Here is a 22,531-nt window from a genome sequence, read left to right as displayed (position 1 = left end):
GAAGGGAGGGGCAGAGAGGGAGACACAGAATCGAAAGCAGGCTGAAGGCTCTAGGCTCTGAGCTGTCGGCACAGAGCCTGATGTGAGGCTTGAACTCACAAACTGTGAAATTATGACCTGGGCCGAAGTCAGCTGTTTAACCAACTGAGCCACCCAGGCACCCCCAACAATTCTTTTAAATACATTTATAGCTACTAAGAATGATCCCCACCCCTCCCTATTTTTCCTAAGTGAAAAAGATGAAGCACAGGATTGCTAATTAGAAGGTAGTGTGGGAGGGAGGCGAGGAGGCCCAAGGTGGGTGGTGTTAACCTTGGGCACTGAAGGGGGCTGAGATGAGGGGCATCCTGGATCCAGTGGGGGTCCCGCTCCCTTGGACTTGCTTTGACATGGGTAGAGGAGGAGAGGACTAAGCACTTTTAGTTGTTGTAACTTTGTGTGACTGTTGCTTTTTATTAATAACGGAGAAATGATGACTATTTACAACTTGAATGAATACGTGTTGTCTTTTTATTCATTTATATGCAAAACTGCAATGCAAATAAAAGCATAGAACAAGAAAAAAAAGATGAAGCACAGTAATGACACATTCTAAAATTAGTTATTTGGACTTCCCTTTTGTTACAGTAACAGACAACATTTCCCAAGTTAGTTATAAATTGTTCCTCCTTAATTCATTTTCCTTCTCCATTCTATTACTTTCCAGGTGGGTGAGGGAAAGAATCTAAGGTTAGAGCAAGCCCTAATTTCTGTATTTAGAAGAAAAGGGGCAATAGAAGTATCTTCTTGTTCAGCCTTTATCTGTCTTCTTTGAAAAGCATAGAATGAAACCACACAGTTTAGAGGAAGGGAATGTGAAGGAAATTGACCCTGAGTTTAGGCTCCTTGGTGACTTAGGCTGCTTGCTTCTGCTTTATGGTGTGGGTTTAATTTTTACTCCTCCTTGACATTGATTTTCCCATTTAAGGGGGCAAGGGCGGTGATCCTTTATTTCTTTATATTTGCCTCAGGGTTCAACACAGTACCCAGGACATAATAAATCATCAGTAAAATTTGTTGAAATGAATGCTCATGTTAATTCATTCTTTTTTATGTATTAGGGAGAAAAAGAACTAGCTTAAAATTTACCTTTTACTTTTTTTGGTAACATGCTAAGAAGCATTAGTCCCTCTTTATGCATATATATTTTTTGAGAAATTATAACCATAGTTTCATAAATAAATACATAGAAATGAGTATCCTTCTATCTGACTTGAAGATCACAGAAATTACAATAAGAGCTAAACTAATTTGGGTATTTTTTTCTGAATAGTTATTAGATGGCAGCTGCTTCAAACCCCAAAATCTTGACAAATGTTTCCATTTTATGATGAAAGTCAAGTTCACTGAGAGCCACATTATAGGCCTTCATCCAGGGCTATTATTTATTACAACGTTTTGAAAATCTTAACTGGAAAGTTTCAAGAGGTGCCTCTTAAGAGATGTAGGAAGTAAATTTGACCTCCCTGGAACACGGGAGTGAGTATACTATTCCAAATGTTCTGCTGATGAGGGTTGTGGGTTTTAAAAATGACAGTTGCAAGGACTTTTAAAAAAATAAATGGTCTGCCATTTGTGCCATGATGTTCTGACCTTACAGTAGTGGGGCTGTTGTTTTTCTTTCTGTTCAGAACTATGTGTGTTCTAAGTGTTAGTACTTTCCACAAGTCAAAGTTTTGCCTGCTCCATCTGGGAGTGTTACATTTAAAATATAAGTAAGAAACAACAACAGTGCTATAGACTGGATGTTTGTGTCCTCCCAAAATTTGTATGTTGAAATCCTATCCCCCAATGTTATGGTATTTAGAGGTGGGGCCTTTGGGAGGTGAATAGTTCATGAGGGTGTTGCCCTCAAGAATGGGACTGGTGACCTTATACAAGAGACCCAAGAGGGCAACCTTGTTTGTTTGTTGGGTTTTTTTTAAGGTTATTTATTTATTTTTGAGAGAGAGAGATGGGGAGAGAGAGAGACAGGGAGGGAGAGAGAATCCCAAGCAGGCTCTGCACTGTCAGCGCAGAGCCCAACATGGGGCTCGAACTCACAAACCATGAGATCATGACCTGAGCTGAAATTAAGAGTCAGATGCTTACCCAGCTGAGCCACCCAGATACGCCAACCTTGTACTCCAACCTTTTCCACCATGTGAAGACACAACTAGTAGCTGGCTGTCTGTGAACCAGAAAGTGGCCTCTCACCAGACACTAAATCTGCCAGTGCCTTGATCTTGGACTTCCCAACCTCCAGAACTGTGAGAAGTAAATGTTTGTTGTTTAAGCCCCCCAGTTCATGGTGTTTTTGTTACAGCAGCCTAAACTATGCCAAATAACAGTGAAACTTTATTATATTGTTGCTTTATTTCTTTGCTGGCATGTATAGTCTCCCTCTCCCAGTATCTTAGAAGAATTCTCCATAAAGTTTCATGTTATCATCATTTAGTTTAATTCTAGGTTTGAGTCAATTTGGGGAAAAGTAAGACAAATCAATGCATTGTTTTAGCTTCTGTATCTAACAAATGAAGAGAGTCTTTGGGGCTTGAATCCTTTGACATGTATCTTTGATCCACTCTATGACATAATTGATAAATCTGCTAGTGACTTCCTAGTTAAGAGGCTGGTTTTGACTCTTATTTAGTTACAGCAAATTAAACAAAAATGGTCACTAGCTAAGAAAGAAGAAAGAGAAGGAAGTCAACTCTTTAACAGTGTTGAAGTTAAAATTGCCACATGCTGTAGTGACGAACTATGGGAAACTCACTCTTTTAATTGTGATATGCGATTTCCTTATCCACAAGTTTTAAAACAAGGGCTAGAGTGCAATGGGGATTATTGTTAGCTATTCTGTGAATGACATGGATCTTGGAGATATGTAGTGATTATCAACGCCATCCACTTCAGTCTTTGTCTCTCAGAAAATGAGAGTCTGCAGTTATGGTATGAAAAAACAATGTAGAAATGTTTTCCTCAATCCAAAGTTTGGAGTTTTATGTAAGTTGGGTAGTATTTTATGTTCTAAAGAACTTGCCATAGTCTTCATAAGGGATGTATAGCTAAAACAAACTTTATTAATAAAGCTTTATGGCACTTCTATCTTTCTTAGTAATTAACACTGTGCATCTGTTCAACCAAAAATGGTTTAGTTTAAAAGCTTAAAACACACACCCCTCCCAAAAAGGAAAAAAAAGACCCCAATGATCACGCTTTTATTTTAGTAACCTATAAGCTATGTCCATGATATTTTTTAAAGCAAAATGAAGTATATTTGTTAAAAATAACTTTTCAGTTTGCAGATACAAAAACATACTTGTCCAGTCAACAACCCTGTGCTCTATGTACTGCTCTAAGCAACCGGAAGCGCTTGCACTTGTTAATTTCCCTTGCATGTCAAAAGGGGAAATGGTGGGAGGACAGGGTTAGTTGCCTGGGGTAGTGGGAATGCATGAAATGTAACTATGAAAAGATAAGAATTCTTTTCATATAAAGGAAAGTTGAATGAATAAACTTATATAAATCCTGATTTTAGAACAAAAATTCTTATATAAACCTATCAAAACAATGTTGATATTGAAATCACCTCTAATCACAGAGAAGAACTATGGAAAGTTGCTCTTCTGGTTGTCTTATGCCAGTAACATAATGCTCAAACATATTTGCAATTCTTCAGTGGAAGAGTTATGAATCATGCAATAAAATCAGCCTGATAACTTTTGGCAACCTTTTAATTTCTGAAAATCTGAGAATACACGTTTGTTTCAGTATAAGCGTATACTTGTATTATGTGAATATTCAATTTTTGGTGCTTTGTCCCTCTCCATTAGCTCAAGTAATTCAGAGTTGGTACTCGAATTGAAATGAAATTCCGCCCAATGTGGAATCTCAAAGGGCTTTTCAAGAACATTACAATCCCCATTCCACAAGTCAGAGGCAGGAATAAATAATTATTCAGAGGATAAGAGTGTTTAGAGTCCAGAATTAATTTAGCATTTCCAATATTAAGAAAGGTCCTGGTCTCGTCTGGGGCACATGGCTGGCTCAGTCGGTGGAGCATGCAACTCTTGATCTCAGGGTTTTATTTTGAGTTGGGTGTAGAGATTACTTAAAAATAAAATCTGGGGGAAAAAAGGTCCTGGTTTATGTTCTATTAACACTCCCATTACATAAATTCGTTTAGCATTTTAGTGTTTACAGGGCATATAGCGTAAGGCCGGTCTTTATGCAACAAAGCTATCTAATGGAAAAAATCAGGGAAGTGATTTTTTTTTTAAGTTTGTTTTGAGAGAGAGAGAGAGACAATGAGAGTGAGCAGGGGAGGGGCAGAGAGAGAGGGTAGGGGAGAGAGAATCGTAAGCAGGCTCCACACCATGAGCGCAAAGCCTGACTCAGGGCTTGATCTCAGGAACCCATGAGATCATGACCTGAGCCGAAATCAAGAGTTGGATGCTCAACTGACAGTCAGCCAGTCTCCCCCACAGTAGTGACTTTAAGGAGATTTCCAAATAACTGCATGGATTGAACCCTACCCTGCAATGTGTTTCACAGAAACTTCCCAACGGTCATCTGCAAAAGGAGGGTTAAGGATGACCACAGGATGTGAGAATCTGTCTTAGCTGCTTTGGGGTTGGCATCATTTGGGAAGTGAATCAAAGCTGAAGGTTCTTAATTCGGGAGGAAGATGCTTCAGAATCACAGATTGTAAACTGGGTGAAAATTAATACTGGGAAGAAATATATGCCAGATAGTGGAAGAAAACAACTCGACTGAAGTAGTTTGGGAGATTGGACATACAGGTGGAGCAGTGGTTCTCAATGGGGCAGGGGATGGAGTAATTCTTTACCTCCCCAGGATCATTGGGCCATGTCTGGAGATGTTTTTGGCTGTCACAAGTTGGGGGAAAAGGTGCTACTGGCGTCTGGTGAGCAGAGACCAAGGGTGCTATTAAGCATCTTGATAACATACAGGATAGCCTCCCACAACAAAAAAGCTATTTGGCCCTACATGGCGTTAGTTCTGAATGCATAGGTAGGTAAGGGTATAGCCATGCTAAGGCGTTTGGTTCAAATGTGGACCAAGGTGTTGAATGTTATGGAGTTCCAAGAGGAAAGGGTTATGTGACTTGTCAGATTTGGGACAGGCTTAAGTGAAGGAGGGAACAGCTGGTGGGTAGGCAGACTCTTGCTGAGGTGTTTTTGCGATCTTGGTGGGTGTCCCATCGGGGCAAGCCAGGGGTAGCCAGGACCTGGAAAAGAACAGAAAGAAAGTCTTGCCAGGCAATGTGTCAAGTCTGGAGAAGAGTTAAGACAGTACCATAGCATCAAGCAGCAAAATGGGAGTTTTAATGACCCTAGAAAGATGGGAAAAAGTGGATAAATATGGTGGGCCTGGGTAGGTAAATATGGAAGAGAGTCTGGGAAGACATGGATGGCAAAAATAACAGAAGCCAGCAGGTAGAACAATGATTCTCAAACATGCTTGCACATTAGAATCACTTAGGGAATTAAAAAAAGTCCTGCTGTGGGGGCCCCACCTCAGGCTGATTCACTCTGTGCGTGAGGGAGGGTTTGGGACTTCGATTATGTTTATCGATGTTCCCCAGATGTTTCTCATGGGCACTGAGGGTTGAGAGCTGCTGTCTTAATAGGCCAATAAAGTCAAGGAGGAATAAGCAGGTGATTAGAACAGGGCTGAGATAAGCTGCCATCTGAGACTAGGGACCGCTTGTCCTGTCCTAGAGTTTTGCTGCCTGTCTTTCTTTTGCAGGAGTGTGTGTGGGTTGCAGCCAGCTGGCGTCTGTGCCAGGAGCTTGAGGCTGGGTTTTGCTTACAATCTGATGATAGGGACGCAGAGCTGGGCAGGCAGGGGCTCACTGCTTACTAGTGACCAATGAATGACCTTTGGGCTTAAACTTCCAGAAAGACCTCAAATGACCTTCTGACGAAAAGGAATCACTTGGGAGGAAAAATAATGTTAAGTTGCATGGGCAGTTAAAAATGAGTTCATATCTTCTATGTATAGGAAAGAAAAGTATGACATTATAAGAGAAGAAATGAAAAGCTGTCAAACTGTGGTTATCTTGGGGAAAGTGCATCATTTTCTCTACAGGTAGCAGATAAAAGCAGCCTGTTTTCTCACCTTGGTTCCCCAAGGAAGGATGATGAACTGGCCAGAAGGGTGCCTCTCAGGGCCTCCTTTTCAGAGGGGCATCCCTTATCTGCCCTTTCCAGCTAGGAAACATTCCAGAGAAAACATTCCTTTCTAGCAGAAAGGGAGTGTGCGTGAAAGCATTCTTTGTCTGCCAGGGACATTTTCAAAGGGGTTGAGTAAGTGACTGGTGGTGGGAATCTGCTCTGATTTCATTTGTCTCTGGCAGGGCCTGGTGGCAATTCAATATTCTTTATTATTATTTTACATGCAACTTCCTTCCTAGCTTATGATTCCTGTCAGGACTGTGTATTGTTACCCATTAGTCATTTTTCTTGGGTTGGTCTATGATGCTTCAAACGGAGGGCTGGCCTGTTTCAATAATTTTGCTTACAATTCGGTTTGCGTTCTCATTCTCTAGAATCCCCATTTAGTTTCACCCGCACAGCACCAGTGCAGCAGCTGGGTCCCCAGCAAACGATTATTTACACACATTAGCAGCTAAAAGGTAAGCACCAGTGACCTGAGCTGGCCTGACACTTCCCCAGCGCCTCGCCAGACATTTTTGGAAGTAAACTCTGCCTTCCTATTTGTAACTCTGTCAGTGACAGTACTCTGAGAATGACTTAGAAAAATTGTTGGTCTCCAGGCAAACTTTAAACTAAAACGCTTTGTGGGAAAGCATTGAAGGGTAATCCGAGAACATGTTCTATCCTACTTCAGGGCCAGGTAAGAATATCGCCCCCTCATTACATGTATCTTTATTATTGGATAAGTGGCAGGGAATCGGCTTCTCAACTGGTCAATGGTGGCCCGAAGGCAGGTAATCTATTAACATCATTGTGACTGAGACCGAGAGACTCACATTCTCCAAACAGCTGACTTTCCACAATCATGACTTGAGAAAGGTGTGGTGTGAGGCTTGTGGGAAACTCACATTTCTTTTCATCATTTTCTTGGCTTACGTTTACATTCTTGAACTGTGGTCTTGGCCTGTGTGGTAAGCTGAAAGTCCTCCCTGCCTTTCCTCAGTGATTTCTCCCTCCTAATTCCTGGAAACTGTAATTGTGAAAAAGGTGTCTTTGCAGATGTTGACTGAGTTAAGTATTTGGAGATGAGATTACCTTGGGTTATGCAAGAGGTCCCTAAAGGCCATTACAGATGTCCTTACAAGAGAGAGGCAGAGGGCCATTTAAACACAGACAGAAGAGGGGTAAACCACACAACCACCAAGGCAGAGGTAAGAGTGATGTGGCCACAAGTCAAGTGATGGTGCAGCCACCGGAAGCTGGAAGAGGCAAGGACAGGATCGTCTCCTAGAGCTTCTGGAGGGAATGTGGTCCTGCCAACATCTTAATTTCAGCCCAGTGAAACTAATTTTGGACATCTGGCTGTTGGACTGTGAGAGAATAAATTTCTGGGTTTTAAAAAAATGTTTATTTATTTTTGTGGGGGGGAAGGGCAGAGAGAGAGAGGAGAGAGAGAATCCTAAGCAGACTCCGCGCTGTCAGGGCAGAGCCTGAGGCAGGGCTAGAACTCACGAACTATGCGATCATGACCAGAGCCAAAATCAAGAATCCGGCGCTCAACCTACTGAGCGATCCAGGTGCCCAGGTGTGGTGTTTTAAGCATCATGTTTGTGGTCATTTGTTATGGCCGTCTTGGGAAACTAATACAGTCTATAAGAGTGTATCTTATGGATCTTGGACAAGTCACTTATATATTCTAGTATATCAAAATTAGTGATTTTCTTCTCTGGAAATTGTTAATTGACTTGATATTTTTCATTTGATATCTCATTTGTGATCCATTTATTCTGCTGAGTCCTTTCTGTTCGGGCAAGTAGGGACCAGTAGGGAAGATGATCTGCTGAAGAGATCTCCAGACATGGGACAAAACATTTGTGAACAAGTAACCTAGAAGATTCACTGTTTCAGGAAAGAGAGAGAACATTCTCTGCTATATATTGAATATTTATCATTTCACTGTTTTACTTCCCATTCCAATTTCAATGAGGTAGATAGACCTGTATTTTATCAGCATAAAATAGTGTTGTACAAGATATCATAGAATTGGAATTACACTCTATGGAATGGATGTAGGTATGAGTTGTAGATTATTATAATTCTAGAATGGAGCGGGGGAAATACAGTCAGGACATTCTTATCCTCTTTAGTCAATAGCAGAATATTCTCAGACTTCACCTTCTTCTGCTGTTATTTGACCATGATTCACTGGGCTGGCTCCTGAGTTATGGGACAGTGTAGTATAGGTGTCACTGAGGATAATGCGGGCCCTCGGGGGATCTATTTGTACACAAGTTGTGATGCCCAGTGAAATGTTTCAAGAAAAGGTAATGAATTTTGGTTTTAGAAATGGACGAAATAAACTGCTAGAGATTTTTTAAATGTTCTTCATAAAAGCAAATTTTTTCTATTAAAAACCAGAGAAACATAATTCTTTTTATAATCATCAACCCCCTCATATGACAATAACTGCTTCGTAAAAAGGGATGGAACATAATCTAGTCAGAAAGCTGGATGGTTTCCTTTTGCAAAGAATTTCAGTACATGCTATATGTGTCTGTGTGTTTGTGAAAATATATTGATAAGCAAGTATTTTTTGAAAACTTATAATTTTACAACAAAATTGTAAAGTAAATTTTCAGCTAGATGTAAAGGATTCTGTTTTCCCAAGTACCTTCCCAATGGAAATGGGAGAACTCTTCAAAATTGGCTTGAGTCATTGGTACAGGAAATCTATATTTAAAGCTTAATTTTGTTTGTGGGTGTAAGGGAGCAAATTTTGCCACCCCAAGACATGCCTCTTTGGCATATTGACTATTCTAAGATGGTTATTTTTAAGAAACTGCAGAGGCAAGAGAAACTCTGAGAACTGAGTGGAAGTTACAGGAAGTAAGAGACTTTTTACACGTGTAAGAGAAATCTCCATTTGTAAAGGTGTCTTCCTTAGTATCAGGAAGAAGCGTAGACCAACAGAGAAGGCACTCCCAACTCTAATAACTTCTTTTGCCTTTAACTGGAGGTGATATTTAAGATGATGGCTTTAGCCATTTTGGTGAGTTTCTCAATTTTCCTTGGTCTCTCTCCTGTGTGCAGGAGGTATTCAGGTTATTAGACTTTGATTTTTTTCCCCTGTTAATCTGTCTCCTGTCAATTTGATTCTTAGACCAGCCAGAATGTTGGAAGGTAGAGTTAAATTCTTTTCTCCCTTCCATGGGCAAGGACCTACTTGTTTATAGTTTCCATGTGTTCTCTCCCTTCCTTCCACAGTTCATTCCAAGGCACTGTGACAGATACCCATTGAGGCAAATAAGACAATGTCTTTACTAAATGTTTTATTACGGCCCTTATAAATTTTGGAGATACAAAGCAATTATGAGCAAGGTGGACCTGAGATCAGACTGAGTGGGGAGAAGCTGTTCACTTCAGAATGGATCCCCAAAATGTCTAATAAAGCCCAAGAATTAGTTAAAATTCACAATGTTGGGAGATGGGTTACACATGTGTAACTTTTATTAGTAAGATAAACTTTTGATGATGAAAATGCTGAAGAATGATTATAGGCTTTGCTCTGAAGGGTCAATCTGAGAATTAACCAGAGAGATGGCATATGAATTATGGATTTTCTTTTCTAGTGAAATGTCTTTTATCACAATTCCCTAAGAAATTTTGTACCGTGCATATTGAAGAGGATGAGAACTAATTTAATAATTTACTCTGTTGTTCATTTATTTATTTATTTTTTGGCTAAAAGAAAATACCTTGTTTTCTTGTACAATGAATTCAATACAATGACCATATATGACCAGTCAAAAAAGTGTGTCAGAATAGCATGCTACGGATATGCACTTTATGTGATCAGTATTTCTAAACAGGTATAGATAAAATTCTGTTCATGGGAAGAATAATGAAAGCAGAAGGAATTTTTTGTTATTCAAAATGTTCTAATCTATAGAGAGAGTGTGCACTCTTTACCTGAGGAAATACATACTGACTTATCTTAATATACTAAAAATATAAGAAGATGGATAGTGAAATCTCATCTAAAGTTCGCTAAGCTAAAGTAATTAAGTAGTTGATTGGGTTGTGGAAAGAGATTAAAAAAAAGGGAAAGAGCAAAGCAATTTCTTTGAATTTGAGGTAAAATGGCTTTTATGTTCAGAGAAGTAATGTGGGTACAAGGTCTGTGTGTGGAGGAGAGGAAAAAAGGTTGTGGGGAAGGTGAGAAATCTCAGGAGTTTTACAATCAGACATAAGTGTCTCCTTACAACCGTCCGGAGGTCCTGCCTTTGCTACATGCCGTGAGTCCTGTTCAATTCTGATTTCACACAGTTTTGAATCCTTGGCACTGGCCCCTCCCAGCTCCCACGCTCCGTCAGAAGTTGAGGCTGTCTAAGAACCAGGCTGCTGGAGCTGAGATGCTCGACTGATTGTCAACCACAGAAGGTGTGACAGAGTGAAAAACCGGGATTTCCACACGGGAGACCTAGTGTTGAATCCTGGCAGCTGACACTTATTAAATCTATGCCCTTGGTAAGTCATTTACCTTCTCTGTGCTCCAGTTTTTGCACTATAAAATAGAAGTACTTCACAGTTTTGTTTTGAACGCTACACAAAATAGCATATGCAAAAGCAGCCAAAGGTGATTTGTAAGTGGGAGGGGCTCAATCGAATTGTTTTTTTTTTTTTCCGTCTCACCGTTGGAGCACCTCCTCTTGGTGGCAGGGTAGATTCTAAAGGTTCTCTGGATATATTTTACACATGTTTTATTATTTTGAAATAATAACAATGAGCAGAAGAATTGTAAGGATTTTGTATGTGCATTTGCCTGCATATACGTATCTTTTTTTGAAGAGGGGGGTACATCTTATCTTTTTCTTCCCTCTTTTTTCCATATTTTTTCTCAGACTGCACTGACCTGGGCTGAAGAAGTGAGATCAGTTCAAATTTGGATGTTGGCACAGGGCTGCCAACATGGGCCCCAGGCAGACGTTCAGATTTTGTTTTGGTGGCGACTGTTCGGTACACCTTCATGGGTGAGCTCCACTCTTCTTATCTTTTCCCGTTTGTACCTCCAGGGACAACCAGCATAGCATGCTGCTTGTGGTAGCTGACCAAGCCAAAGATCTCAAGATCCATTTGTCAAGAGCTAGGATATGAATTAGATTTACATTCCTTAGGAGGAATTTCTCTTTATAAAGAGGAGTGGGTTAGCCCAATTAGGAGGGCAAGCAAGGATGGGGAAAGGCCTTCTCTAGTTGTTCTCTTCCTCCTAAGTGCAATCTCTTCCAGGATTTGCAGGTGGAGCCAAGGATTTGCAAATGTAGGTAGCAGATGTGATTTCTATGAGTGGAAGAGAATTTAAAAAAAATGAATCTGTTGCCAGTTTCTCAAACTCAGTAGAGTTCCCACCCAAATCTAGATTCAGGTTGCTCCTGAAAATGATCTGGCAACATCCCAACAGAGGATTGCTAGATGATACATAGCTGCCTTCTAGGGCAAGTGATCCCCAGTCTGGCCAGTTCCCTCCTGCCTTGTGTAATTGGCTCTTTGGACCTTGCAGGCATTTGGATTTTCCACATCCTCCCTACACTTAGCATTGCATACATACCCACTACCACCTCTCCTGGCCACACCTTCCCTCTTCCTGTCCTGGCATCCACCCACACATGTATATTTTTCCAACAGAGCCCGTGAGCTCAGTAAAAACAAGAACTGGTCTTCAGGGAAACAACAGAGTTTGCCATGGCAAACCCATGATATTCAAAACCACAAGCCATAATTCCAGAAATACCAGTTCTGTTTCTTGTTTCTTTTGAGAAGTGAATAATCTTATTTTGGAAGGCAAAACGCTACAGTGGTAGTAGTTTTATGGAATCATTTAAAAAGCAGTGGATATGGTAAAGAAAGATTGGATTAAAGCATTCAAAAGGTCAATCAGACAAATGCCTACCAAATGAAAATTTATGCACTTATGTTAATTTATTAAAAAAAATAGACTTTAAGGCCAAAGTAAAGGTAAAGGAAACATATTTGATTCCCTTAAGTGATGTAACAAATTTGGATGCTCCAAACAACACAGTTTCACATTTTATAAAGCAAAATCTACAGAACTGTGAAAGGAAATAAACAATTCTCCAGTTATAGTGGGAGATTCTATCACATCTTTCTCAGTAAGTAATGGAACTAGTTAATAAGAAAATAAATAAGGATGGGGCACCTGGCTGGCTCAGTTGGTTGAGCATGTGACTCATGATCTTGGGATCCTGAGTTCAAGCTGCACATTGGGTGTAGAGCTTACTTTAAAAAATCAATAAGGAGAGTGAAAATTTTAAGCAATGTACTAACAAATTTGATCTAATGGTCACATATAGGACATCAAAGAGCTGAAAAAGTGCATTTCTTTTTTTTTTTTAATTTTGAATGTTTATTTTTGAGAGAGAGAGAGAGACAGAGCATGAGCAGGGGAGGCGCAGAGAGAGAGAGAGAGAGAGAGAGAGAGAGAGAGAGAGAGAGAGACAGGAGCTGAAGCAGGCTCTAGGCTCTGAGCTGTCAGCACGGAGTTTGACATGGGGCTCAAACTCACGAATCGCGAGATCATGACCTGAGCTGAAGTCGGCGTTTAACCAACTGAACCACACAGGTGCCCCTGAAAAAGTGCCTTTCTTTTTAAGAACAGATGGGTTATTTATAAAAATTGATGTATCCCATACTGTAATGGAAGTAAACAAATTTAAGATAGCAAAATAATACAGAGCATGTTTTATAACCACAAATGCAGTTCAGTTAGAAATCACCAACAAAAAGATGTCTAGAAAAATAATCAGTACATATGAAAATTAAAAAAGAAAGTCCTAAGTAATCCAAGGCTCAAAGAAGAAATTGTTAATATAAATTAGAAGATATTTAGAATCATCCCTGAATAAAGATACTATAAAAACTTATGGGGAGCAACCAAAGCTGAACAGAGAGGAATTTTTAGCCTTAAATTTATATTTTATGTTTATTTTTTATTTTTTTAAGTTTATTTTGAGAGCGGGAGAAAGAGAGATAGTTATTCTGAGAGAGAGAGAGAGAGAGAGAGAGAGAGAGAGAGAGAGATAGCAAGCAGGGGAGGGGCAGAGAGAGAGAGAGAGTGAGTGAGTCGCAAGCAGGCTTAGCACTGTCAGTGCAGAGCCAGATTCAGGGCTCAAACTCACGAACCGTGAGATCATAACCTGAGCCAAAGGATGCTTAACTGATTGAGCCACTCAGGTGCCCAAGCCTTAAATTTATATTTTAGAAAACTTTAAGCTAATACATTTGAACATAGAGATGAGTTCGGAAAAATATAACTTCCTGAAACTGACTCAAGAAGAAAGAAAAAAGCCCTCCTAGAAAGAACATTTCAGGTCCAGATAAATTTACCAGAGTTTTACAAAAATTTTAAGAAACAACCATTCATACTATGCAAACTTAGAGAATAGAAAGAGTAGTCTCTAGAATAAAACACTCCTTAAAAGCAATATGAAAAGATAATCCCATAGAAGAAGAGGCAAAAGACTTGAACATTTTCATAAAAGAGAACTTTATTTTGCTATTTTTTATTATTAACATAGCTTTATTGAAGTATAGTTGATGTACCAAAACAAAATACACACACACACACACACACACACACACACACACAAAATCCCTGAACATATTTATTGTATACAATTTGATGAGTTTGGAGATATATAGGCACCTGTGAAACCATCACCACGGTCAAAGTAATAAAATATCCATTACCTCCAAGAGTTTCCGCCTGCTCACCCCTCCCTTCTGTGTGTGTGTGTGTGTGTGCGTGAGTGTGTGGTAAGAACACTTAGCATGAGACCTATCCTCTTCACAAATTTTTAAATATACAATACTGATTTGTTAACTATAGACACTATGTTGTACCATAAATCTCATAAACGATCCTCAATCCTCTCCCCTGTCTTCCCTCTTTCTCTTGTCCAGACCTCAGTGTTCTTATTCATCAGCATATTCCCAAAGCATTAGAAAATGGAACAGGATTTGGCTCATATAGTAGACTTTCAGTAAATATTTATGTGAACTATAAATAAATACACATAGTTGAAATCATCCAAGTGGGAGAGAGAAAGCACAAAGAGAAAGTGAATGGAATAATAAGGAGGCCAAAGGTGAAATCTCTAGAACACTGGCCTGCAAAGTGTGGTAGAATTCAGGAGAGGGCACGAAGAGTAGACTGGAATGTAGAAGTGAGGCAGGAGGGAGAGTATATCAGCATCGACTGGGATATCGTTGGTTGCAAGGAACTGAACACCTAACTAAGAGTGGCTTAAATAATGGGCTTTTGTAATCTCACATAATAGTCTGGTGGTAGGTAGTTCCAGGGTTAGTGCAGTATTTCTTCCATGTCAAAGATCTATATTAGCTTTTGCCGATGCTCCTGATTTTCCTCTCAGGATCACAAACAGGTGTCACTGTATCAAATATTAAAAATTGAGTTCAGTGGCAGGATTGTGCATGGTAAGAGCTTATCCTCAGGTCCTCATGTCCAGAGCCTGGATCCTGGAGCCCTACGTGTGGGTGCCATCTCACAAACCAGTGAGATCATGACCTGAGCGGAAATTAAGAGTCAGACTCAACCTACTGAGCCACTCAGGTGCCCCAAGTCTATTTCATTTATTTTTAAAATTTATTTATTTAAAAAATGTTTATTTATTTTGAGAGAGCGAGCGAGCGAGGCAGCATGAACGGGGGAGAGGCAGAGAGAGAGGAGAGAGTATCACAAGCGGGCTTCATATTGTCAACACAGAGTCTGATGCAGAGCTCGATTTCACAAATCTGTGAGATCATGACCTGAATTGGTCGCTTAACCAACTGAGACACCCAGGCACCCCTATTTTGTTTTTAATCTACTATATATGAAGTTTGGCATATGGATTTTAGAAAAATCTACAGTAGCATTTGTGGCTGATGTGTTCCAAGACATGTATCTTCATAAATTTGGGATCAGTAAATCTTCAGCCTTTAGTTTTTTTTCCCCTTCAGGCCAAATATTTCAGGTTCAGAGGTAATGTTGTATTTGGCCACAGAATGTTTTCTAGAAACTATTCATTTCACTCTTCACTGAGTGTCTCTAGTTAGTGCATTCAGTTGGAATCTCTTATATCTGATTAAATCTTTAGGATGGATGTGGGTAGTTCTTAAACTATTTATTTCCCAAAGGGCTTTCCCTACCTCTAAGCTACTTTAGTTTCTGTTATATATTAAGCCATAGGACTAAACAAAGCTATAATTGGCTTTAAATAAAAATAATGCTTAGATCTGTGAAAAACCACTGATCCCAAATGTAATCTTTAGGTCTTCTGGAATCTCTCAGAACAGAAAGAAGGCAATCTTTTAAATTTGCTGAATACCAAAGGATTTTTGGTAGCTAGTAAAGTGATCTATAGCTTTGCTAGCATCTGACTTTTTCACTTTCCACCCTGAGGCTCTGTTCCAACGCATGGAATGTTCTGGCCCATGGATTTGTTTTAGTGTGGCAGTCATGGAGCCTGGAGTCCTAACCTTGCATAATAATGTTCTTGGGATCTGAGAATAATCTTTGGGGGAATAGAGCCAAGTTCATTTACCTGGCATTATTATGTGTCAGAAATAGCTCTTACTGAATTTCTGGTTACCAGATAGACTTTTCAATATTATTTTTTCATACAGAAGATTCTTTTCAATATATGCTTATTTTATTATTTAATAACCTTTGCATATAAGCTTATTTCCAATATATTTTTAACATATAAGCTTATTGTCCTTTTATGATACAATATAAAATTTAAATAATTGGAACCATTATTATGTGATTTGTTTTTCAGAACTTTTATTTCTGTATCTCTGCTGAAGCTAGCTCATACTGGCTCATGAGGGCTAATTGTTAAATTTTCACAAATTGATTGATGTCATGTTGATGGCTTGAAGTCATCCATGGTGGGAGTATTACAGCCCAGAAACAAGCAAACACTGCCATCCCCAAAGCCAGTTGGTAAATTTGTACCAATTGCTGCTTTTCAGATATTTTTAAAGGCACTAAAAATTTTAACCTATCAGTCTGAGTTCCATATAATATATTTGAGGTAGAATAAAAAGGTTAGTTATCAGCTATTGCCCATTCCACCAGTGGTTGTTTGTGAAATGTTATCATTTACTCAAAAATAGTCATTTAGAACATGACAGACAAATTGAATGTGGGAAGAAAGGGAACCATAAATAGGAGACATGTATTATAGTAAATGTAGAAAAATAGACAACAGAGGTAAAAAAAAAAAATAGAAAGCCAAAGGGAAAAAATCTTGAAGAATGAAGGACAGGAAGAAGACTGTGCTAAGCAAAATTGACACTAAAATTGAATTTGAAAAGTACAGACAGGTTAAAAAAAGGCATCAAAATGAAATAGTTTTGAAAATGGTCAACAATGCCAACTTGGTGAAGTAATGTCTTCCATCTAAGGTGACATTTGCTGAGATGGAAAATGGCACTAAAACCACCAGGCTCTGAAAACAACATGTTTTGCCCTTGACATTTTGGAACACATTTAGAGAATATCATCATGGGCAGATAACCGTATATTTATTGTCCAAATTAAGACTTTTGTGAGTGAAAGGGAGCTCTATTAATAATTATGCATGAACAATGACATAAACCAGAACCACTGAGGCAAACCACATGAATGATAGGCTATATATACTATTAGCCACCCCGTTTCCAATCCAACAGGTTAAGAGAACTTGACGGATAAAGTTTACAATGAAAAAGATTAAAATAAATATTCGTAGAGCCTATAATTATAGTTAATTAGGGGTTTGCCCATTATGAGGTTAAAAGAGTAAATGGAGGTGATTCATCATACTGTTGAATAAACAACAAAAAACATGTGAAGACCTAGTCTTAAGTCATCACAGAGCAGTCTTCTTGTCGTGCTTCAGCTTGGTGGGGTCCCACGTCAACTGCTCTGTAACCGTTGATGCTGGAAATTATAGGTGCAGAAACGGTCCAACTTCTGGTTAGTTATCAAGTCATCTTCTTTCTAGTTTTTCCTGTAGTATTTCCAGTACAGGAAATTTTCTGTGTCCTGCTTGTGTGGTTACATTTCTCACAGCTCCCAACACCTGGGTAGGAATCTTCAGTACCAGGTGAGAACATGGCTGTCTTCAAGAGGAGGACTTGGGGCACCTGGGTGACTCAGTCTGTTAAACATCCAGCTTGGGCTCAGGTCATGATCTCACGGTTTGTGAGTTCGAGCCCTGCATTGGGCTCTCTGCTATCGGTACAGAGCCCACTTCAGATCCTCTGCCCACCCCCCCCCCAATAAATAATAAATAGAAAAACTTAAAGAAAGACAGAGAAGGGCTTATAAGCTCTCTACTGAATTCCAGAGTGTTCCTTCCTCAGACTTGCAATTCCTCATCTTAGCTGTATGTTTAAGCTAGCTTTCAGAATTCTTTCTCAAAAACTCATACAAAATTTCTCTGGAGAAACACCAATTTTCTGATTTTTGTTGCTATTATAAGGGCCTTGTTAAATTAAGCGCTTCATTTATGCCCCAATATCTGGACATGCCTTTTTAAAATTTTTACTTTTTGTTTTTAGAGAGAGAGAGAGTTGGGGAGAAGGGTGGGGGTGGGGGGAGAGAGAGAGAGAGAGAGAGAGAGAGGGAGAGAGAGAGAATCTTAAGCAGGCTCCACGCTCAGTGCAGAGCCCAATGTGGGGCTCAATCCCATGACAGTGAGATCATGACTTGAGCCAAAATCAAGAATCAGACACTCAATCCACTGAGCCACCCAAGCGCCCCTTGGGCATGCTTTTCCTATGATGTAATGGGGCTTGGGACTTCAAGGGTGGTTTCATGCTCTGGTGTTTGGCCACATTTTACAGTGTATTCATTTTACTCTCTAGGAAATGGGTCGGCTTCTTTAAAAATTCAGTATGTAAGTATGTACCAACAGTTCTTTTTGCTGGAACTCTCTTCACAAGTAACTTCCTAGAAATTTTAAGGTCATCCTTCTGTAAGAAAAGGTCTGGTAGACTGTGTTCCCATTCCCTTTACTTTGAGCTTCGTAGCAAGCATGCCATTCAGGCACTGTTCAATAGACCTCTCTGTGTGGTGCAGATGCCCTGTTTCTGTGCTGTCCACTATACTAGCCGTTTGCCGTATGTGGCTACTGAGCACTTGAAAACTGGCCAAAGAGAGAGAAACACAGAATCTGAAGCAGGCTCCAGGCTCTGAGCTGTCAGCGCAGATCCCGATGCCGGGCTTGGACCCACAAACCGTGAGATCATGACCTGAGCCCCAAAGTCTGTCGCCCAACTGACTGAGCCACCCAGGCATCCCCCGAGAAGTAAAATTTTAATTTACTTTTGTTAAAATGTATTTAAATGTAAATAGTCATGTACAGCCAGAGGCTACTGGAGGTACAGCTCCCTACCAACCAGGTGCCTGTTCAGTGGTGCCCTTGCCACAGTTCAGTTCAGCAATATTTCCCAAGCTACGAGTGATCCATAAGGGCCCACGTTAATCCCACTGAGGTCATTTAAAAGTCTCGCTGCAGTTTTCCACAACATCATGAAGCTGAATACAAGAGGGGGCAGCTAATCTACCCTCACGTGCAGATGAACGTTACAGTAGAATTTTGACTGCTCCTGGTCAAACTCCTTCTCTCCTAAAAATGATAAAAATTTCTTTCTCTTTCTTTTTTTCTTTTTTTAAAGTAGGCCTCATACCCAGCATGGAGCCCAACAGGGGGCTTGAGCTCACGAACCGTGAGATCAATACCTGAGTTGAGATCAAGAGTTAGATGCTTAATCGGCTGAGTCACCCAGGTGCCTCAATAATAAAACTTTCTAAAGGTTCTCCAATATAATGTAAGAATAAAAGAACAGAGCTCATGTCAGTACTGTGAACACGGTGAATACAATGTTTATATTATTCATAACAACACTATCATCATTATCTGACTTGTCCCTCTCATTACTGTAACCAGTGAAAATTCCAAGGCTTCTCTGTCCCTGATAGTGATTGAGCACATGTCAGAAGTGGTCTGTACTGTAGCCGTTGATGGTGCCGGCTGCTCCCTCCCCAAGGGTGGAAGAGAGACCCTGCTCTCATCATCCTATGGCTGCTCCCTTTTCTGCCAATGCCTTGTCCCTTTTCGTAGACATTTAACCATATACTCACAGCTCCTTCCAAGGGAAACTTTGTCATAGTTCTCCATGAAGAAACGGTCTCAGATGGCCATGCACGGCATCACATGACTTCTCCCCAGTTGTAGCTCATTGTCCCAAAGGCAACCGCTTCACAGGCTGCCCAGAAACCTATCCTATGATCTGGCGCTATAAGATGAGTTGTGCCAACTCAGTTCTCTGTGTCGGCAATGTGATCTGGGAGTTGTAATGATAGGGAAGAGACCAGCTGTGGGAGCTGAAATGCAGATGGCTTAGGAGAAAACCTAAGTAGTGTTGGTGCTGTGAGATCATGACAGACCAAGGTCATGAGGAAGCAGAAAAGATGAAGAAGATGAAAAGACAGGCAGAAACTATGAATCAGCAGAAGATAAGAGGCAGGGAAGAGATGAGCAGATTAGCATATGAGGAGTCAGTCTCCAGCTCCTGGAGAATGGTAGAGATGAAGGGGATAGCAGAGCCACACTGATGGCAAAGTCCTAGGACGAGAAGTGCAAGTAAGTGCCTGCTGCTGAAGCCCTTGGTGACCGGGCTGAACGCTCCTGGTCTCCACGAGTCTGAGTCGATCTTTTCTTTTCTGTGTGAAGAAGGGCTGTTGGCTTCTCCTGGGTTCCCTAGTATGGATCTGTATCAGGCAGGGTTTTCCAGAGAAACAGAACCAATATTACAGACACACACATCTGTATGTATATGCAATATATACAATATATAGAGAGGTATGTATATATATCATGGGGGGAGATATTGATTGATTTTTAGGAACTGGTTCACATGATTGTGGGGACTGGAAAATCTGAAATTTGTAGGGTTTGAAATTCAGGTAGGAGTTGCGGTTGCCGTCTTGAGTTTGAATTCCATGTAGGGCAGCAGGTTGGAAACTTGGGCATGGTTTCTATGTTGCAGTTTTGAAAGCCTCAGCCTTTTTTCTTTTGGAAGTCTGTCTTTTAAAGCCTTCAACTGATTAGATGAGGCCCACCCACATTATGGAAGGTAATCAGCTTTACTCAGAGTGTCCTGGTTTAAATGTTAATCATATCTAAAAAATTCCTTCACAGCAATATCTAGATTGGTGTTTGATGTATTAATTGGGCACCATAGCTTAGCCAAGCTGACGTGTAAAATTAATCATCATAGGATCCTTACTAAAAATCTGTTGGGGCAGTCAACTCTTGGTTTTGGCTTACGTCACCATCTCATGGTTCATGATTTCAAACCCCACCTCGGGCTCTTGGCTGTCAGTGCAGAACCTGCTTCAGATCCCCTGTCTCCCTCTCTCTCCACCCCTCCCCCACTCATTCTCTCTCTCTCTCTCTCTCTCTCTCTCTTGCGCACGCACGCGCACACAACTAAATAAACATTAAAAAAAAAAGATCTCCTATGGTTTGTGGCAACTTTAGTCTCTGTACTTTTCTCAAGTTTTTCCAGCTAGTAAATGTTGAAGAAGGATCCAAGACCAGCTGCCTGACTCAAAACTTGAAAATTTAACCACTAAGAGCTTACATCATTTTGTCTTATATCTATCATTTACTAATTGATTTCTTTATTTGGGAACATTGGCTTGGGGACCTCCTGAATGGTTGGCATGGTATTAGGTTCTGGAGAGACAGAGAGTAAATAATTAAAATACGTAATACTACATATTAAATAAAATAGTTAAATATGATTAAAACAATTTCTTATATAATGCATATATTAAATATATTTAAATATAATTAAAAAATAAAATGTAAAGTTAGATCTAATGGTGAATGAGAGTGGAAGGCACGATGAGGAGGGACAGCTCTTGTGGTTGGGAGGTGGGTTTAGAGAAGGTTCCCACTGGGCAACACTGGATGTCAGATCTGAAGGATGATCAGCATTAACTAGTTAGGAGGAAAGTGTGGAGAATGGTATAAAGAAGGATGTGGGGGGAAGGGCTACTGGAGGCAAAGAGACCAGTAGGTACAGAAGCACATGGCCCAGAGAAAACACATCACTGAAATGTTAGCTGGAAATCTTTTTTTTTTTTTTTTTAAGCTTATTTATTTTGAGAGAGAGAGCCGTGCATGCATGAGTCGGGGAGGGGCAGAGAGGGAGGGAGAAAGAGAATCCCAAGCAGGCTCAGTGCTTTATCGCAGAGCCCAACTGTGGCAGGGGCTTGATCTCAGGAACCGTGAGATCATGAGTCAGATCTCATGATCTGACTGAGCCACCTAGGCACCCCATTATCTGGAAATGTTGATCTAAGTTCTTTAAAATAGTGACTTCCATTTCTTTCTTTCTTTTTCAATTCCATTTAGCCCCTAGCCACTTAATTGAGACCTTATATATCCTACACTCTTTATTAACTGAATAAATGGACATATAACTCATAAAGAATATGCTCTTTATCTTAATAACCAGATTCTTCCATGAGCCTATTTGCTGCCTTCAGAGACCAAGAAAACTGAGATCCACAGGTCCCACCCGGTATGATACTTTTTGTTCTTTCAAATAATCTTCTTTTGATGATGACATTTAAATGTTTGCATACATAATCCCCTTTCTGCTTAAACCATCAAGGACTGGTTATGGCCACGAAACTGGGAGGCAGAGGAAGAGCCTGAAGACACTGTACTGAAAGCTACACCCAAGCCTGCAATGCTGCCACTGGCCATGGGGAACAGCTGCTGCAACGTCAACTTCTGCAGCCAGCTATTAGGGAAGGGGAATCTTGGAGTTCAGTCAGAACAGAACCAGTGGGCCATCTGGAGGGCCACAAGGCAGGGCGGTGAGTTTTGATGACTATTTTAAGAAATAGCGTGTGTGCACCACACGTGTGAGCATACGTGTCATATGTTAGGAATGCTTCAGGTCATGAGCATTTTTTATTTAAAGGAGGGTTAATTTAGAACAGTGATATCAGTAGGGACTGTTATCTTGGCTTGAATACTATTAGAAGGCTTTGATCTTTTAATTATGTGTTTTAGAATTTAGAAGGAACTGAATAATTGGGTTTAATTCAATTCACTGCTTAGAGACAGCTAGTAAAAATATGTAAGATTCTTTCCCCTCATATCCCAAAAGCCTTGCACACGTACATACACCGATACATATGCAGTATCAGGACTATACAGAATGACAAAAATTAT

The 22,531-nt window shown here is 40.1% G+C and overlaps 1 long non-coding RNA gene across 1 annotated transcript in view; it reads left to right on the top strand.

Moving 5' to 3' along the window:
- The first annotated feature begins 4,478 nt into the window (after positions 1 to 4,478).
- The window catches only part of LOC113600802 (uncharacterized), a 30,281-nt gene continuing 12,228 nt past the window's right edge, over positions 4,479 to 22,531 (top strand). The window contains exons 1-4 of the long non-coding RNA XR_003421894.2: positions 4,479 to 10,730; positions 11,105 to 11,233; positions 21,804 to 21,869; positions 21,963 to 22,170. This is a non-coding gene — a long non-coding RNA (uncharacterized LOC113600802). The remainder of the gene's footprint in view (positions 10,731 to 11,104; positions 11,234 to 21,803; positions 21,870 to 21,962; positions 22,171 to 22,531) is intronic.

The sequence above is a fragment of the Acinonyx jubatus genome, chromosome A1, assembly GCF_027475565.1.
Source record: "Acinonyx jubatus isolate Ajub_Pintada_27869175 chromosome A1, VMU_Ajub_asm_v1.0, whole genome shotgun sequence".
Taxonomy (NCBI): domain Eukaryota; kingdom Metazoa; phylum Chordata; class Mammalia; order Carnivora; family Felidae; genus Acinonyx; species Acinonyx jubatus.
This window is presented reverse-complemented; position numbering and strand designations above follow the sequence as displayed.